Below are 17,071 nucleotides of genomic sequence, written 5' to 3' on the forward strand. Positions count from 1 at the left end.
ACAAACTGTAGTTCACCTGGAATTATTTATAAGAGACAATATGCATCCCATGCAACATACAAGAAGACAGGCTCCTCTGTTGAGGTATTAGAAAACAAAACGCCTTCTTCAGAGGGGAAAAGCTAATTTTTTTCGGATACAAAACCATCACCTGCCTGCTGTGAGATGAATATTAGCCAAAAGTTCTTCTATTCTTCAGAAGAAACAAAATCTCCTTAGAACATAAAATAGACATGAAAATATATAATATCAAACGTCATTCAGACTGTCCCTCTTTAATACCGGCCCCCTTATATACCTCTGTAAAAAATTGCAGTCCGAAGATTTTCATTTTTGATTTGGGTTTTTGGATCCTTAGATAAATGATTTAGTTTGGGTAGACATTGCTGATCTGGGCCGAATTTTTCTGGAAGCCATTTTTTTTAAATGGCAGATGTGTTGCAGTGATGATGTAATATTTCATGATCCACAAAACCTATATACTTCATTTTGGTGTCTACTACAATTCCGGTTAGTATTAAAGTGAGGGTAACTAAACCTTGTCCTATATATATTTTATTGTTAGATTACTGATGCATGCTTTCCTTTGATTACACAACACACTGACTTTACGCAATAGGTTCTGAACATTGTTGTGTGTGTTTTTGGTGGCAACTTTGTCCACATGCCTATTTCATATTTCCACATGTATCTGGAGCTGTGTCTTCATGGCTACTTCTCCACCACTCATTCTTATGTGACTAAGGTTAACAGATCACTGAATTATTTGATCCGGACCCGGCCGCCTACCGTCTGTCAGGCCAGAAGACATCTGTGGGAGATCTGCATTAACACACAGACATAGTCAGTCACAGATAAGGTAGGAATAGGTACCCTTTACTTCACATAGACAATAGTGATTAATCAAGCAGGACATTATTTCGCAAAAAAACATGCTTCATCAATAGCAGGCGTCTTTGATGCACATCACAACTACTTTACTTTTGAAAAATTTAAGGTCGGACCTCAGGGTGAAAAACAGGGTTTCAGGACTAGAAATGTCTTGCTTTCACTATTCAGAGCACACAGCTCCGAGATAAACAGATAGGTGCCTCCATACCATACTGAAGTAAGCACCCTAGCAAGGCTTTCTCATTCAATACACTTTTCAAGGGTCACAAATCGGTAGAACATTTATAACTTCAGAGGAAGGGTTGACAGTCTCTAGAGCAACCCTCAGCTGAACGGGGGTGGCGAGCTAGGTGGGGGGTGGAAAATTAAAATAAAGATGACTTACCTGTTAACGCCACACGCTTCTCATTGTCCTCTGCTCTTCCTCGCTCCCAGAAGCAGGAAACACCAAGGCTCCCCTAAGCCAATCACGTCGCTGCTTGCACCATGACAGCAGCGACGCAATTGGTCTTAGCGTCCTGGTTCGGTGCTCAGACGGGAACTGCGAACCAGCGCATCATCTCCACCCAGGCTGTGCATTACAGCCTGGTGGAAAACATTCTAAGCGTGCATGACTGTTGGGCCGGCCCAAACGGCCAGCCAAACCGGCATGCACACTTAAGGTGCATATAGCACTCCCCCTCCTGCACTGTGACAGAAGCCCAGCTCCGCCCCACCCAACCTGGGTCCATAGAGAAAAATAAAATAATAATAACACTGTGTTATTATCATTTTCCTTTGTTGCACTTCTCAGAAGCAGTGGGGCGATGCTCCTCCGCCTTAGCAAAGGAGCCGCCGCTGGCAACCCTTGGTGAATCAGTCCTGAGGGCTGCTAGAGAATGTGGCGCAAAAGACGAATAAGGGGCCGTTCTTACCAAAAAGATACATGTTCCCACCAAATGTTCCATCAAAGAACTGCTGATGTGTGTCCCAACTATTATTTTGGCAAAGTCCTAGCCCATCCGAGGAGGTTGACCTCCAAACCATGATCAGTATTGTAACAAATAGGCTGAAGGAAGGCAGCTAAAAAGATATCCTTATGTGGAGATGGTTCTTTATTGCGGGGGAATTAAGTGTCTTGAAAATGTTTAACCAAAGAGCTGCACGAATGCCTCCACTAAGCAGTATCCCGGTGTCCTTTGCCACGGCTGAGTGTTCTGGAGCAAGGAATGTTGTCTGTCTGTAGCAATGTTCCCTTTTCCTGATTTCACTCATGCCTGCTACAAGGGTTACAGAGGATTCTGGAGTCGGAGTTGGAAACATAATAGCTCCTGGTGGGGTTTAGTGTTACCCAAGTAGTTTAACCAAGTAAGTGACCTCGAACTGCAAATAAACTCACTCTATGTTGTACCTTGTGGTGTAAATTCGCAGGTAGCACACAATGTTGGATCACTTGAAAGGTAGGTAAACTGCACTGAAAATATCGGAGACGCTGGTGCTCCGATCACTTATCCCAGCTCTCAACCATCCACCTATCGAACCTCTCTACCTCACACAGCACATACTCCCGCACTCCATATTCCATACCGACACGCTCCAGCTATCACCACATGCCTGAACCTTCAAAGAAGACCTCTTTATACAAATGCAATAAATACACTGCCTTATAACACTCGCCATACCCAGCTGTCTGTCTCACTTTGCCATACTCATTAGCAGCCCACTGCCAACTATTAAGCGCCAATGTAATCTTTTATTCTACACATACATGCAAAAATCTCCTTTGTAAGCACTAGGTAGCATTGTGCTTGCTCTTCTCCCTGCAAACTCAATTGTCTGGTGGGACGCTCAGTTATTTATTTGCCCTGAAGATGACCGTGCACTTATGACAAAAGTCGAAAAGTCGTCGACGCAACTGTGGCCCCAATTTATGGAGGACACATTGTTTTGTGTATTGTAGTCCCAGTATATCTTTTTGGAACTCCAACTTTTATGTAACCTCTCTTTTTGTATGTCACCTATCTGGTTGTGAATGTTTATTAATTGTTATATGTACCAGCTTACTTGTCTGAGCCTCACGACACTACTACTTTTTCATTAAATAAATAATTATTTATATGTTTTTCTTAAAAAATAGTTTTGCCTTTCATGGGTCGTGCTTTCTATTTTCTCTCTTTTTTTCACGATTTGGTGTATAGGGTTGTTTGATATAAGCATTTGTAATCTATATATGTTTGTTCTATGATAATTCTGTGTACACTGTGAACCTTTGTTTGGAAAAAAAACCTATTAAGCTGGCACAGGACTTTGAGGTCCACCTCTAAGGTTAGGGAGCATGAGTCCTATGAGGCTGGGTACGCTTGAAAGGGGCAGCCTTGTGATTACAACAGATGGAAGGATAGGCAGGCAAAAGCAGGGCACTCACAGAATGCGCTTCGCCGAAGGGCACATCTGGCAGATCTAGCAGGTGAGCATATGGGTCGATGCACTTTGCCTAAGGACTCTCTGGATCTGGCTGGTGCATAGGAAAGGAAGCTCTAAAACCTCTACACCTGTGCAACCCTGATGGGTGCCATCTTGGAAGAAGTAAATAAAGAACTCTGGAGAATAAGCTGCTGATATTAACATTAGACGAATGAGCTTAAAAATCCCAAAATCATGGATGTCAATTCACCAAAATGCCAGGAGTACCGGAAGTGATGCCATGCAGGGTTTGGCAGCTGATGACATCATTTAATTAAACCACTCCCATCCTTGGCTCCTATTTGCTGCAGAAGGACCAAGGGGAGGGTCAACAAGTCCTGATTTGATTCGAGATTGGATTTGTATAGCGCTCGAATGCCCGAAGGTGTCTTGGTGCTGTTGCCAGCAAGGACCAAAAGGCTACAGATGAGACTTGGTAAGTGCTTTAGTTAGTAAAAAGCCAGGTTTTTAAGGATTTTCTGAAAGATAATACATTTGGACTGTTCTTTATATCTGCTGGGAGCGAGTTCCATATTTTGACAGTTCCTAGAATGAAACTTCTTCCTCCCCAGTGTGCACTGTCAAATCTGTAACAGTTTGGAAGATTGCCCAGTGTTGATGGCCACCATTTGGGTGACCGGAAGGAGATGTCTATACCCAGGAGAAGAACCTCTGTTTTTCTGCTGTTAAGTTTTAAACAGTTGGAACTCATCCACTGATTTACCTGTGTCAAACATTTGTTTAATCAGTGTGCGGTTTCTTCAAGATTTCTAGAGACTGAGACCACTAGCCAAGTATCATCAGCGTAAGAGACAACTGAGAAGCTGAAATCCTTAATGATTTTAGCCAGAAAGGTAACATAAAGGTTCAAAAGTGTAGGGCTTAAGGACGAGCCCGGTATTACCCCACATGGTAGTCTGAATTGGTCGGACGAAAAGGCTCCCATCTCTACAGATTGAACACATTTAGAGAGAAATGACTTAAGCAGCTTCAGCGCTGTACCTTTTATCCCTAAGTCTGATAGCCGATTAACCACGATTTCTGGGTTCACCGTGCCGAAGGCTGCCGATAGATCCAATGGAATCAGGGCAGCGCAACCCCTTTCATCCAAAATAGCTCCCGGTTCTTCAGAGGTCAGGACCAGAGCAGTCTCAGTGATTTGACCTTCCCGGAATCCGTATTGAGAAGGATCTAGTAGACCATTGGAAAAGATTAAAGAAATGAGTTGCATATTTAATGCCTTTTCTAATACCTTAGCCGGCAAGGGTAGTCTAGAGATTGGTCTATAACTACTGGGATCGGAGGGATCTAAATTATAATTTTTTTTTTTTTTTGTGGAAGTACCAAGGCGAATTTCCAAACATCTGGAAAGAAGCCTGAGCTAATGACCTCCTTAAAAACGACCACTAATTGGTCGCTGGTAATTTCAGAAGCAAGGTGAACTGTTTCTAGTTTACTTTCTTTGACTGCAACTGCTTTCATGGCCCCTGAGAGAAGGGATAGAAATGTACGATACAAAGATACAAAAGGGCAATCCGGAAGCAGCAGCTGATAGTTCTTATTACCCGCTATAGACGTCATTACCCAGCATGCAAAGCACCTTCGGCCTACACTGCAGGGCTGAGTGACAGTGTCACACACGACGTTGGCCACTTGTCAGCTATGATTGCAATGCGCATCGCAGCAGGCTCAACGACTCTCGTTTGAGGCACCCACAGCGACTGATGTCACCGTATGTGACAAGAGAGGTAGCCATGACCTGCCACAGAAGAGTCGGATGCGCTTGAGCCCTTTCAACCGCTGATAACACACCGCAGGGAAATATGACAAATTGTTCCCCAGCTGCTATTACTTGAGCCCTCTTTTGTGTGCAGCCTAAGTTGTTTATTTGCAGAGAACCTTGGCAGCCTGTTGTTTTGCTCACTGAATTAAAGAAAAAAAAACACAAAACGCGCCCTTGTCAACGTCTGACAGGAATGGATGGTTTAGAACAAAATGTTTGAGACACATAAATCAGAAATAGCTTGCTCTAACTGGGGCAGGATTTTCATATGCATGTCTCACTTTATAGCTTAACACCTTCAATGCTATGGAGATTTTCCTCCTGTGCTGGATCCCCATATTTACCATTGTTCATGACAAGGTCAGCTCGTCATAAGCACACGACCAGTGTACTGCGCTCGTCATGAGGAATGCAGTTTGCATCTAAGCATTCTTCAAGGGGCTGAGGAGTTGCAGATTGTTGTGTTATCTTAAGGCCGCTTTACCATTAGTATGGTCTCCAGGGCTCGAGTCGGGGTACCACGTGGGTGGATGGCGTCCCCCAACTTATTTTATCGGGTGGACGCCGTCCCCCCTGCCAAACAGCTGGACTTTACTCTTTGGCCTCTCTGAGACGAGATTGAAGCGCACCTTTTGTGACGTCACTTCCTGTGTGGCGTCACTTCTGGTGACAGCGTCACCCCACTTCTCTTTTTAGGACTCGTGCCCTGATGGTCTCAGTTGTGTAGCGCTTACTACTATGTATGTGCTACAATGGGGTTTGTGGAACTGGTTCAACAGCGTCAAAACGATTTGTCAACATTGTGTTTTGTTACGCTTCCTATAGTTTAGACGTGAATTGCATTGGATAGTGACGGCAGGGTAAGAATACACCAGTTCATTGTTTAGTGATGGATTACAATAGGTAGTGCCTAACCAGATCCTGTTATGGAACTGTGTGAAGCGCTATGTAACACAGGAGTTCGATTCACCAAACTATTTGCATATTTAAGCTTAACTGCAGTGTGCAAATACCCTAGTAAAGAGGGAAACATCCAGTATCAGATAGAATTATTTTTCTTTTAAATTGAATTACTCCTACAATGGGATTAAACTACTCACAGGAGCTTGGTGGTGAGAGTTCCAGGGTGGGGGCACCAACAGAAACTTTGTAAACATCAACAATCCCAAATATTTGTGGGCATCTACAAAATGATTGTTTATAGATTTCCTTCAAGAAAAAATTATTGTGTCAAGGGCAGAGTAAATCAATTTTCAAGGAAGGAAAAGAAAATAGAATACCCTCAAAATTGGTGAGGTGCAGAAAGACTTTCCTTTCCACAAGGAAAAACACAAAAAGTGAAAGAGAGCAAATCACAGTAAACGACAAGCAAGAAACGGTTTTCCTTTTCCCTTCAGGTAAGTATGTGTATAACTAGCTAAAATTAGGTTAATATTAGAACTATCACTGTCTCTCGCAGATGAAAGCATCTGAGAAACCAACACAGAACAACATATATTTGTAAAGTACACATTCACCGAGAAAGGTATCTTGAAGCTGAAATTATAGAGGTTTCTTTTTAACCAGCTCAATGGTCCTCAATGGTACTCATTTTATTGACGTCAGAAGCTTAAAGGCTGAGAGGACCCATCGAGATTCTAACCTGTAACCGTGAGATAAAAAAAGATCCCTGCAGTGGATGCATTTGAAGATCTCTGCAGTAGATGCATTCAAAGACCCCTGCAGTGGACACATTCAAAGACCCCTACAGTGGACGCATTCAAAGACCCCTGCAGTGGACGCATTCAAAGACCCCTGCAGTGGATGCATTCAAACACCCCTGCAGTGGACGCATTCAAAGACCCCTGCAGTGGACACATTCAAAGACCCCTGCAGTGGACGCATTCAAAGACCCCTACAGTGGACGCATTCAAAGACCCCTGCAGTGAATGCATTCAAAGACCCCTGCAGTGGACACATTCAAAGACCCCTGCAGTGGACGCATTCAAAGACCCCTGCAGTTGACGCATTCAAAGACCCCTGCAGTAGATGCATTCAAAGGCCCCTGCAGTGGAAGCATCCAAAGGCCCCTGCAGTGGACGCATTCAAAGACCCTTGCAGCGGAAGCATTCAAAGACCCCTGCAGTGGACGCATTTGAAGACCCCTACTGTGGACGCATCCAAAGACCCCTGCCGTGGACGCATCCAAGGACCCCTGCAGTAGACGCATCCAAAGACCCCTGCAGTGGAAGCATTCAAAGGCCCCTACAGTGGACGATTCCAAAGACCCCTGCAGTGGACGCCTCCAAAGACCCCTGCAGTGGACGCCTCCAAAGACCCCTGCAGTGGATGCCTCCAAAGACCCCTGCAGTGGACGCCTCCAAAGACCCCTGTAGTGGACGCCTCCAAAGACCCCTGCAGTGGACGCCTCCAAAGACCCCGGCAGTGGACGCCTTCAAAGACCCCTGCAGTGGGCGTATCCAAAGACCTCTGCAGTGGACGCATTCAAAGACCCCTGCCGTGGACGGATCCAAAGACCCCTGCAGTGGACGCATTCAAAGACCCCTGCAGTGGATGCATTCCAAGGTCCCTGCAGTGGACGCATCCAAAGACCCATGCCGTGGACGCATCCAAAGACCCCTGCCGTGGACGCATCCAAAGACCCCTGCAGTGGACGCATCCAAAGACCCCTGCAGTGGACGTGTCCAAAGACCCCTGCAGTTGACGTGTCCAGAGACCCCTGCAGTGGACGCCTCCAAAGACCCCTGCAGTGGACGCATTCAAAGACCCCTGCTGTGGATGCATTCCAAGATTCCTGCAGTGGATGCATTCCAAGGACCCTGCAGTGGACGCATCCAAAGACCCCTGCCGTGGACGCATCCAAAGACCCCTGCCGTGGACGCATCCAAAGACCCCTGCAGTGGACGCATCCAAAGACCCCTGCAGTGGAAGTATTCAAAGGCCCCTGCAGTGGACATGTCCAAAGACCCCTGCAGTGGACGTGTCCAGAGACCCCTGCAGTGGACATGTCCAGAGACCCCTGCAGTGGACGCTTCCAAAGACCCCTGCAGTGGACGCCTCCAAAGACCCCTGCAGTGGAAGCATTCAAAGACCCCTGCAGTGGACGCATTCAAAGACCCCTGCAGTGGACGCATTCAAAGACCCCTGCTGTGGATGCGTTCCAAGATCCCTGCAGTGGACGCATTCCAAAGTCCTTGCAGTGGACGCATTCCAAGGACCCTGCAGTGGACGCATTACAATACCCCTGCTGTGGATGCGTTCCAAGATCCCTGCAGTGGACGCATCCAAAGACCCCTGGAGTGGAAGCATTCAAAGGCCCCTGCAGTGGACGCATTCAAAGGCCCCTGCAGTGGACGCATTCAAAGGCCCCGACATTGGATGCATTCAAAGACCCCTGCAGTGGACGCATTCAAAGACCCCTGCTGTGGATGCATTCCAAGATTCCTGCAGTGGACGCATTCCAAGGACCCTGCAGTGGACGCATTTAAATACCCCTGCAGTGGACGCATTCCAAAGTCCTTGCAGTGGACGCATTCAAAGACCCCTGCAGTGGACGCATTCAAAGGCCCCGGCATTGGACGCATTCAAAGACCCCTGCAGTGGACGCATTCAAAGACCCCTGCGGTGGCGCATTCAAAGAACCCTGCAGTGGGCGCATCCAAAGACCCCTGCCGTGCATGCATCCAAAGACCCCTGCAGTGGAAGCTTCCAAAGACCACTGCCGTGCACGCATCCAAAGACCCCTGCAGTGGAAGCATCCAAAGGCCCCTGCAGTGGACGCATTCAAAGACCCCTGCAGTGGACGCATTCAAAGACCCCTGCAGCGGAAGCATTCAAAGACCCTTGCAGCGGAAGCATTCAAAGACCCTTGCAGTGGACGCATCCAAAGACCCCTGCAGCGGAAGCATTCAAAGACCCCTGCAGTGGACGCATTCAAAGACCCCTGCGGTGGCACATTCAAAGATCCCTGCAGTGGGCGCATCCAAAGACCCCTGCCGTGGAAGCCTACAAAGATCCCTGCAATGGGTGCATTCAAAGACCCCTGCAGGGGACGCATTCCATGATCCCTGCAGTGGACGTATTCAAAGATCCTTGCAGTCGACACATTAAAAGACACCTGCAGTGGGTGCATTCAAAGATTCCCTGCAGTCGACGCATGAAAAGACGCCTGCAGTGGGTGCATTCAAAAACCCCTGCAGTGGGTGCATTCAAAGACCCCTGCAGTAGGTGCATTCAAAGACCCCTGCAGTGGGTGCATTCAAAGACCCCTGCAGTGGGTGCATTCAAAGACCCCTGCAGTGGACGCATTCCATGATCCCTGCAGTGGACGCATTCAAAGACCCCTGCAGTGGACGCATTCAAAGATCCCTGCAGTGGACGCATTCAAAGACCCCTGCAGTGGACGCATTCAAAGACCCCTGCAGTGGACGCATTCAAAGACCCCTGCAGTGGACGCATTCAAAGACCCCTGCAGTGGATGCATTCAAAGACCCTTGCAGTGGATTCATTCAAAGACCTCTGCAGTGGACGCATTCAAAGACCGCTGCAGTGGACGCATTCAAAGACCCCTGCAGTGGACGCATTCAAAGACCCCTGCAGTGGACGCATTCAAAGACCCCTGCAGTGGACGCATACAAAGACCCCTGCAGTGGACGCATACAAAGACCCCTGCGGTGGACGCATTCAAAGACTGCTGCAGTGGACGCATTCAAAGACCGCTGCAGTGGACGCATTCAAAGACCCGTGCAGTGGATTCATTCAAAGACCTCTGCAGTGGACGCATTCAAAGACCGCTGCAGTGGACGCATTCAAAGACCCCTGCAGTGGACGCATTCAAAGACCCCTGCAGTGGACGCATTCAAAGACCTCTGCAGTGGACGCATTCAAAGACCCCTGCAGTGGGTGCATTCAAAGACCCCTGCAGTGGACGCATACAAAGACCCCTGCGGTGGACGCATTCAAAGACCCCTGCAGTGGACGCATTCAAAGACCCCTGCAGTGGACGCATTCAAAGGCCCCTGCAGTGGACGCATTCAAAGACCCCTGCAGTGGACGCAGTGGATTCATTCAAAGACCTCTGCAGTGGACGCATTCAAAGACCCCTGCAGTGGACGCATTCAAAGACCTCTGCAGTGGACGCATTCAAAGACCCCTGCAGTGGACGCATTCAAAGACCCCTGCAGTGGACGCATTCAAAGACCCCTGCAGTGGACGCATTCAAAGACCCCTGCAGTGGACGCATTCAAAGACCCCTGCAGTGGATGCATTCAAAGACCCCTGCAGTGGACGCATTCAAAGACCCCTGCAGTGGACGCATTCAAAGACCCCTGCAGTGGACGCATTCAAAGATCCCTGCAGTGGAGGCATTCTAAGACCCCTGCAGTGGATGCATTCAAAGACCCCTGCAGTGGACGCATTCAAAGACCCCTGCAGTGGACGCATTCAAAGACCCCTGCAGTGGACGCATACAAAGACCCCTGCAGTGGACGCATACAAAGACCCCTGCGGTGGACGCATTCAAAGACCGCTGCAGTGGACGCATTCAAAGACCGCTGCAGTGGACGCATACAAAGACCCCTGCAGTGGACGCATACAAAGACCCCTGCAGTGGACGCATACAAAGACCCCTGCGGTGGACGCATTCAAAGACCGCTGCAGTGGACGCATTCAAAGACCCCTGCAGTGGACGCATTCAAAGACCTCTGCAGTGGACGCATTCAAAGACCCCTGCAGTGGGTGCATTCAAAGACCCCTGCAGTGGACGCATACAAAGACCCCTGCGGTGGACGCATTCAAAGACCCCTGCAGTGGACGCATTCAAAGACCCCTGCAGTGGACGCATACAAAGACCCCTGCAGTGGACACATACAAAGACCCCTGCGGTGGACGCATTCAAAGACCGCTGCAGTGGACGCATTCAAAGACCGCTGCAGTGGACGCATACAAAGACCCCTGCAGTGGACGCATACAAAGACCCCTGCAGTGGACGCATACAAAGACCCCTGCGGTGGACGCATTCAAAGACTGCTGCAGTGGACGCATTCAAAGACCGCTGCAGTGGACGCATTCAAAGACCCGTGCAGTGGATTCATTCAAAGACCTCTGCAGTGGACGCATTCAAAGACCGCTGCAGTGGACGCATTCAAAGACCCCTGCAGTGGACGCATTCAAAGACCCCTGCAGTGGACGCATTCAAAGACCTCTGCAGTGGACGCATTCAAAGACCCCTGCAGTGGGTGCATTCAAAGACCCCTGCAGTGGACGCATACAAAGACCCCTGCGGTGGACGCATTCAAAGACCCCTGCAGTGGACGCATTCAAAGGCCCCTGCAGTGGACGCATTCAAAGGCCCCTGCAGTGGACGCATTCAAAGACCCCTGCAGTGGACGCAGTGGATTCATTCAAAGACCTCTGCAGTGGACGCATTCAAAGACCCCTGCAGTGGACGCATTCAAAGACCTCTGCAGTGGACGCATTCAAAGACCTCTGCAGTGGACACATTCAAAGACCCCTGCAGTGGACGCATTCAAAGACCCTTGCAGCGGACGCATCCAAAGACCCCTGCAGTGGACGCATTCAAAGACCTCTGCAGTGGACACATTCAAAGACCCCTGCAGTGGGTGCATTCAAAGACCCCTGCAGTGGACACATTCAAAGACCCCTGCAGTGGGTGCATTCAAAGACCTCTGCAGTGGGTGCATTCAAAGACCTCTGCAGTGGACGCATTCAAAGACCTCTGCAGTGGACACATTCAAAGACCCCTGCAGTGGACGCATTCAAAGACCCTTGCAGCGGACGCATCCAAAGACCCCTGCAGTGGACGCATTCAAAGACCTCTGCAGTGGACACATTCAAAGACCCCTGCAGTGGGTGCATTCAAAGACCCCTGCAGTGGGTGCATTCAAAGACCCCTGCAGTGGGTGCATTCAAAGACCCCTGCAGTGGACACATTCAAAGACCCCTGCAGTGGGTGCATTCAAAGACCCCTCCAGTGGATGCATTCAAAGACCCCTGCAGTGGACGCATTCAAAGACAGCTGCAGTGGACGCATTCAAAGACCCCTGCAGTGGACGCATTCAAAGACCCCTGCAGTGGACACATTCAAAGACCTCTGCAGTGGACACATTCAAAGACCCCTGCAGTGGGTGCATTCAAAGACCCCTCCAGTGGATGCATTCAAAGACCCCTGCAGTGGACACATTCAAAGACCCCTGCAGTGGGTGCATTCAAAGACCCCTCCAGTGGATGCATTAGCTCTCCAGTCACCAGACATCCAGTTTGTCTTCTGCTGGAAGAAAGAGCAATGTGCAGGTAAACCCACGAGAATTTCAGTCAGGCCTCTGTCGATGACCATCTGTCTCAGGGACATACAGCGCTGGTGCCAAAGGGCTCGACCCATGCAAGATTTTCAGGCTAACCACATAACATCATTTCGAATAGTTTTTATTGGGTTTTTCAATAAATCAATGTTGTTTTATACTGATCCACATAAAATCATATACGATAAATCTAAGGAACATAATTTACGTAATCAATGGTTAGGCTGAAAATGTGGCATAGATCCAACCCCTCTGGACCAACTTTGGACTCCTCTGATCTAGTGGGTGTCACCAAACAGTGAGCTATTCAGAACTACAGGCTAGTGGGGCACCATGGTTTAACTGTGGACTGCCTCTGCAAGCGAGGCACTGGCACAAGCCGGTAGGACTAGCGGCACACACATTCAACACAACACCAACATATAGAAAAACACAGCCAGGAATGGAATAGGGTCTATGCTCAATTTAAGTACAGTCAAATAGTATTTTTCACGTGGGGGGTGGGGGGAGCGAATTCATGACCGTGGGATAAACATTAATGGTCAAGATACAGTTTAGTCTAAAATGCCGCACAATTTGAGGCCTCTATGCGAGTAGTACTATCTACAGTTTAGTAAGTTAACTATATGATTTGAAGAGGGCAGGGCACAAGTACTATAGAGTTCAGTAAAAAACCAGAGGCTGCCCACTTTCACTTTTAATTGCGATCATTAGCACATACTTAATTACAACATTATAGCAAGTCTGCAGTATTTGTCAATTGAAACAATAATTTTCACAGCTCAGTAGACTAATGCACACGCTGCAGGAATCTTTGTTGGAATTCCTGGTCATAGGTTTGAAGCTGAAGGCCCACCCAGCATTTCATCCGTCTGCAGGCGATAATAGGAGTACAACTTAGTTAACTAACTATAAACAAATGTTCTTCAGCATCACTAGGACCCTTTCGGGCGAATGTGCGCTTTTCAATACATTGTGTTATATTTGGGTGCGTTCAGCTAACTAGAAATGGCTCCAAATACTTATTTGCAAACAAACATTTAACATAAATGAAGGTATGGAGGTATCTCTAAATAGTAGCATAAGCTATTTCTAGTAACCATGCCACATACCTTTCATAATATGGAAAACCACAGCACATCCAGTACTAAACTGTAAGGCCTACAGTGACTGCAGCAACTGCATAGGCTATGAAAACAATCACAGAACAGCATCAAGAAACATGTCTTATAAATCAAGAATGGAACAAGGAAAATGAGAGGAAGCGTAACAGAATGATGGGCACATTGATGCCACAACTGAAATTCAACACACACATGGCTGTACATTACATTTCAGGCTAAGGCACAAACGTGCTATAAATGCTTTCATGATCTGAAGGAGATTTGATTCATAGATATGTTTACACTGGTGCTGGTAACCTGAAGAAGGGTATGTGCCTAAGAGGCCGAAACGTTTGTCACATGCTTTAACATCAGTATCCTCCCCCTCCAGGCCCTTATCTGCACTCTTCACTCCCAGGAACATCAGGTCGTCAACTAGGTTCTTGAAAAAACACTCGCCAACACATACAAGATGGAGATGGCAATTCCACACCTTGAATAGGGAGCAATTCTGAGCTAAGTGGTCACATTTTTCAACCAAGAATCCACTTGTTACCTACAGGTATTTGCAAAATATCCCATATGTAACCAAAGTTAATTCTATTCAGCCGGGACCAGCTTGGATAGACTGATGGTTTATGTATTTATGGTTTGTATATGGCTCTACTCTTACCCCCAGAAACTGTACTTGTGCTTTGCATTTAAAAAATAATGTGTGGCCTGAGCCTCCACTTGACACTTAAACGACGTAAACAGCAGTAGAGACAAAACTTCAAGCTTATATTTGCAGGAAAGGGAGACTACTGACAGTCTCAGAGGAGATATGAGATTGTGAAGTACAGTATCTGAGGCTAGAAGGAAAAACAGTCCTTTTATCTCTAGCTGAGTAGAAAACAAAACTAATCTTTGGAGTGAGAGCTGAATATTAGTTTCCTATTAGTTTGTTTTTTCAGAATACTCCTAAGGTAATGTATTCCACAATGAGTAGACCCAGAAAAATAGTTGAACTCAGCCAAGTGAGATGTAATTGTTGGTCGGGGAAGGGAATAGGAGGGCGGAGATATGGCTAACGATCAAAGTTGCAAACTTTGGAACTGGAAAAGAAAACATATGTATAAAGCACAACTGTGACCTGAAAGGTCTCCTGGCGCGAGCCCGATCAAAACCCCCAACAGAAGCAGGCACCAACGCTCAATGCCGAGGACCTGGGTTTGACTTCTGGTGTCTGCACAACACTATGTGATTCTGGGCAAACCACTTAATCTCCCTGTGCCTTCAAAAATCAAAATCTGACCTTGTGAAATGTAATCTGGTGCTTACGTAAAGCGCTCTAATGCCTCTTGGCCAAGTTTGTGCTATATGAAAACTGCACACACAAAAATTCCAGCAGGAAAGCAAAAATCCAGATGAATAACTAACTTCTTTGATTCTCAGGTTTTTGGACCCAGCAAATATACTAATGCAGAGGGGTAACATTTTGAGAAGGAAATTTAAAAGCCATTTTTTACCCGATGAGTATTCACTTATTTTTATTTATTTAGTTGTTTTTTATAGTGGTGGAAACGACTTCTTTATCACTAATAGTGCAAGTGGGAGTGTGAGGGAGCAACATGTATGAGCATGACCACAGCAAAAGTTAAACTATAGGTCTGAATGCTAAGTTGCGTTTCTGCCACCCTGGCATTTCCAAGTGGGTTGCAGGTTAAGCGGCTGCTGTCCGATCAGGGTGGGCAGCCATGACCCAAACATGGCCTCATTCTAGTGGCAGACTCATTCAGAGTGTGTCTGCTTTGATTATTTTTGACAGGGATGAGTTTGGTGTCCTGTCCAGAGCTGTCTGACAATGTCCAAAACTGTTGGGTGTGCTGATATAAAAAGATTTCATGGACATGTAGGTTTTCAAACCTTTTCTGAATTTCTGTTTAAATTAGTGTTACAGAAGATGGAAGTTCTAGAATCTGGACCCTTCCCGATGTAGACATCTCCCATAGATCCTCTTACATTTGGTGAACTGAGGAGTAAGCAGCGCGAAGGATGCCGATCTCAGGACTCTGGTCAGCTGGTACTTTTGGAAGAGCTTGGTTTGGTGATTTGGAGACCAACCGCGGATACAGTCTGATTACGGAATGCGTGATGTTGTTCTGCTAGCCACAGAAGAGAATGGATCACAGGGAAAGGGAATTAGAGCTCTGCACATTTTTGATAAGCCCGATAGCTTAGTTGTGATTCCTTTATCACTTACTGATGAGATCTTCCGGTAGATCAGAGTGAATAACATTTCAGGCTAAGAAGTTGGACATCCTTCATTAGGATTAATTGTTGAAAGGCATTTCCCACCACTCTGTTGACTTGGAGGGAATGAGGGTGATGGAGCGAGGTGCTGAATGACATTTTGTTCAGACTCGCAAAGTTAAACTTCCATAAAACTGTAACCGTATTAATAAGCATGTGATGAAATTATTAATCAACTTAGTTTTTAAAATGCACCTATTGAAATACACGTGGGACTAACATATGTGTTCTATGTTGCAAGTGTGTAGAGAATAATAAACTAACCTTGTCTATTGTCTTTGTCAGTATTAAATGCGGCTGAATAACTAATGGCATGTGCTTATTTATGTGCTTATGTTAGGTCTTCTGTGAAAAAAACGCATAAAAGAGTTCCAGCAATTCCTGAAGAAGAAGGTAGATCTAAACGCTGCTTTGTGTGCTAAAGCTAGGTAACATAAATTAACGGGTTTTTAATTAGCAAAGGGGGTGGGTAACAGAATGGGTCTCAATTCTTTAATTAATTGATGTCTTGCGTTTGTTTAAATAATAGTTTCTGAGAGAGGCCTAAGGCCTGCAAAAAGATGGTGTTTCGAATCTTGTCCGGAGAGTAGCCTTGCACAGAAGTGGAAACTTTTATCACGTTGAGAATTTTGTCAAAGAATGTAGTTTAATAAGTTGTGCTAAACGTGCTCATGGAGAAGAAGGCTCAAGGACAGGAAGCGGCAAGTTTGCCAAGACAAGGAAGTTGTGAACTGTTACTCGAGTGAAGCTAAATGTCACAAAAGCAAAGGACAATAGGGCTTAAGAAAAGCCTGATTTTGGTTTGGAAACGGTGATGACACTATGTGGACTGACATAAAACAGCCAATGGGAATGCAGGATGGCAAAGAAACTGTACAATTTTCAAGAAGATTAGCTAGTTAGAAAGGTATAAAACCTGGCCCCATGGGCAGGAGGGCGCTTCTCGCTTTCCGATTCCTGAAGGGCGTGACGTGCTGTTGGACTCTTGGGCGCACTTAAGGATAACAGACTTTGATGATTAATCTTTTTAGGTGGAGCGAGTTTTAGTCAGGGAAATAGATTTAGGGAATGGAAACTGCTATTAACTAATATTCATGCTTTCTGATTATGCCTTTAAAATGTCAGTCTGAATGATCATTCCTATTAAAATGCTGCTTCCTTTTTGCTAAAAAAATAAAGATTCACTTTTGAAAATGCTCTTTCTTTGAATAAAAAAGTCAATTAAATTAGATTTGAAAAGA

At 46.5% G+C, this 17,071-nt stretch overlaps 1 protein-coding gene across 1 annotated transcript in view; it reads right to left on the reverse strand.

The window, feature by feature from the left end:
- Nucleotides 1–17,071, reverse strand: part of GDPD5 (glycerophosphodiester phosphodiesterase domain containing 5) — a 931,881-nt gene that overhangs the window by 340,038 nt on the left and 574,772 nt on the right. The gene's annotated exons all lie outside the window — the stretch shown is intronic.

Source organism: Lissotriton helveticus, chromosome 8, assembly GCF_964261635.1.
Source record: "Lissotriton helveticus chromosome 8, aLisHel1.1, whole genome shotgun sequence".
NCBI classification, from domain to species: Eukaryota; Metazoa; Chordata; class Amphibia; order Caudata; family Salamandridae; genus Lissotriton; species Lissotriton helveticus.